This window comes from Triticum urartu, chromosome 1, assembly GCF_003073215.2.
Source record: "Triticum urartu cultivar G1812 chromosome 1, Tu2.1, whole genome shotgun sequence".
In the NCBI taxonomy this organism is placed as follows: Eukaryota; Viridiplantae; Streptophyta; class Magnoliopsida; order Poales; family Poaceae; genus Triticum; species Triticum urartu.
Window position 1 is genome coordinate 565,273,375 of NC_053022.1, and position 3,818 is coordinate 565,277,192.

Sequence of the window (3,818 nt, forward strand, 5' to 3'; positions counted from 1 at the left end):
CGGCGGCGCCGTCGTGTCCTCCGCGATGATGAGGCCAGAGAGAAGGGTGGCCGGCGCCGCCATCTTGGGGATGCAGGGGAAAGAAAGGACGGGCAAACCCTAAACCGGCGACAGCAAGTAATGGCGAATTGGTTTTGGGGGCGGCTCCTTGCTCAGTGAGCCAACTATGTACTGGCCACTATAGTGGAGTGGCGGCAGCAAGTACTCTAAGGGCATGTACAATGGTTGATAAGATAGTCTTATCTTAAGTTTTGCATATAATTTAGAGATGACAAAAAAAAGAGTCGACAATGGGTAATCTCTTAGCCTTATCTTCAATAACTAGCAATTCCTAAAAACATGGTGAGACATATTGTGCTAAGCGATCATCTATTGTCTTCTCTTAAAGTCTTCACTTATGAGTTCTCTCTCCTCCACCTCATCATTGATCCTATGTGTCACTTTTAAGATAGCATCATTGTACATGCCTAAGAGCAGAATACACTGTAGCGCAGCGGACCGATTCGATGAACCCGGACTCCATGTAGATACCCGCGCCTCCATGTACTGACACTGCAGCAAACCTGACACTGTAGCAACCGTTTTTTAGTTGTTTATTTTATTTCGAACATTTTTGAAAAGTGAACAATTTTCAAAATTTCTAAACGCTTTTTCAGACCGCAGTTTCTTTAGAAAAATTAGAACAATTTTTGAAAATGAGAACTTTTTTACGTTTGTGCATAAATTTTGAAATATCCAAACATTTTTCTAGTTTGCGGACAAATTTTGAGAACGGGGAGGTTTTCACATTCCAAACAATTTCTGAAAATGCAAACATGAAAATATGAACATTTTCTGAAAACCTTCCACAAAATTTTGGAAATGCAAACATTTTTAAAATCCTGAATTTTTAAAAAGTTCTTGAGAAAGTGAACATTTTGGATAATAAATATATATATAACAAATAAACCAATGAAAATCGATAAAACAAACAATGGAAAAAAGAAATACAAAAAAACTACACCTGAACCTGAACTGGAACCTTGTAGAAGGTTTGCAAAATAGAGATTTGTGGAGTGCTGAACGGGTCGGCCCATTAGTTGCTCTCCTCGCTCGGTCTGTGTGATTGCTTGACAAATCCTCGCTAGGGCACAATGCGGCTTTGCGGTTTTGTGCACGGGCCTGGTGCCGGCGGATGCCGTGGTGCGCAACGTTGGTGGCCAGAGACCCGGTGGATGGTTGCAGGGTCGCGCGATATTTCCTTCGACGAACGGGTGGGGATGCGGGTGTGTCGGTCTTGCGTAGCCTCAGTGGGCTCACGGACTGGCAACGACAGTGGTTCTTCAGCCTGTCGCATGTGGAGCAACACATAGCTGGTGTTGCCTCTGGTTGGTAGTGGTGGTGGTGTGCTTGGTCGTATGTCGTTGCTGGTGGCGCGATGTCGTTCCCTGTTGAAGGAGTTACCTAGGAGATCCGACACTTCTCCTACCTCAAGATCTTCTGTGGGTGAAAACTAAGATCCATTTTGTTGGATCGGCGGTGAAAGTGGCCTTCATTGAAAACATCATCATGGAGTTAGACCTTGTGGTGGGAGTAGTCGGTGTGGTGATGTGGTTGGCCGTATGTTGTTGGTATCGTGGTTAGCATGGTGTTGGTGGACGTGCATTCGTTTGGGACTAGTCGCTTGGACGATAAGGGTTGGCAGTAGGTGCACTCTCTACGTGAGGAGCATTGGGTGAGCCATGTTAGCCATCCTCGTGGGATCAGAGTGGCACATGTCCGACCCCCTTTGTACACGTCGTTTCTCTTGGTATCGACAAGGTTAAAAAATATGCTTGTGACAGATTGGATCGATGCGACGGTACGATGTGCACTTCGATAGCGGCGAAGTCAACGTTCGAGTGCCCGGTCATGTGTGATTAATTATGATGTTGTCGATCTTACCGGAGTTTTTGTATAGCTTGTGGTGATTTGGATCTAGTTTAGCTAGGAGAGGGCGGCGGCGGTGGAGGCGTTAGCTACGCGTCGATGGATCCCGAGGAAGTGCTCCTCGCGCCAGTCCTCCTCCACTCCCTGATAACGGTGGAGACGGATGAGCGGCAGCTCCGCCGCAAGAATGCCAAAGCGCTCCGGCTCATCCTCAAGCCGTCGGAGCATCAACAGCGGAGGCGACAGCCAAGGCGAAGGCGTCCTGACATGCGAAGGAGCAGGACCACCTGCTCCGGAGGTTGACGGGACAAATATGCTCCGACGACAACTTGAAAGGCACCTACAGCTCCAGCTCCGACGATGATACCCTTTCGACCGCCAATGCCTACATGGAGGGGCACTGTTGCACCGGCGACCGCAAGGGGAAGGTGCACTGGATTGTTTCTATTGAGCGTGCTTTTAGTCATTTTAGTCCCTTTTTTGTTATTAAACGTGTTCATGTATGTAGCATTTCATGGGTTGCATGAATTTAAGGGTTTGGATATGAAGACACCAAACACAGCTATGGGAGCAGGCAAATGAGGAGTGCATGGTCACTTCCCGTAGTTGTCCTCGGACACGTCCCCGGGTGTATGAGGGGCCAGATTAGATATATCTGACTGTAGATGCTCTTAGGGTGTCTGCAAAGCCGGCCCCCAAATCGGACACCGTATTTGTCTCCCGACTGGTCTGGATGTCCGCTGACAGTGATGCAGGAGTCGACCATCCAACCGTGCCTGCATATATTTCAGACCGGATTTGAACAAACCGGGTGGTTACAGATGCAAACCAGATGATTTTCATTTAAACCGAAGCACATTCATTACATTTTCACATGTCTCATTGAACAAAAGCGACCAGGCCTAAAACTAGTCTAAGTCTATGGTAGCACCCGTCCTCAGAGTCCTTGTTGTTTCCCACCAACGTTGTCCAGGTCCTTGTTGGATGAAGATGAGACCTGTGAAGTAAAGGTGCGATCGCCCATGAGGAATAGTAGGACATGGGATATGGACCGTCCCACTTTGAACTCGAGTCCATGCTGCCCCATGCACTACTCCTCCTCATCGAAATCTGCGACCTACCCTCGTCGGTGGACGTGAGGTCAACGATGGACGAGGCTGGGGATAGCCTCGTCGTCGAACCGGCGCCAACGAGCTGCCGGCGTTCTCGTCTAAGATCACCTGCACCATCAGCACCTCCTCCCCATCCGGCTGCGTCGCGGGGCGCAATGCAGCAGGCACAAGCACGGGTGGCCTCGTAAGGCGCCCGTTGCTCGGCGACAAAGTTATGGTTCTCCGTAGGCATAGCCGCCACGGCCTCCTTGGTCGTCAGCTCTGTCGTATATTTGGCTCTTTTCTAAGCTGGTGTTGCTCGAGGAGGGAGAAGTTGTCACTCAGCGTTGCCTTGCACGGCGCCCAGAGGTCAACTCTTGTAATAGGACTTTCTTTTCCTCTGTTCCTGTGAGTGTGTGAAAAACTGATAACCGGCCCTGTTGGTCTCTAACTGAATGTGCCGTAATTTGCCAGAAACGAACACACTTTGACATGTTTCACTGGTCATGTAAATCAAGGCGCACGTGAGGCAATCGGTGCCAAGTTTATCTTGGGCAACCCTGCAGGAAAATCGATGGACTCATGCACACTTTTCTTCACCAATATCTTTATTCTTTAACTTGAAGCAGGCCGGTCATCCACCATTATTAATATTACGCGCAAGATCAACACGCTCGGATAAACATTTCAATAACCACTACGACGGCCAAGTTAAGATCGATCGCTCCGAGGGCAGCCCGTTGTTGTCCATCTCCGATTTTAGACAGCAGCATGTATCGTAGAACTGGCCTTTAGTGGGAGGGCTACGCTCACAGCGCG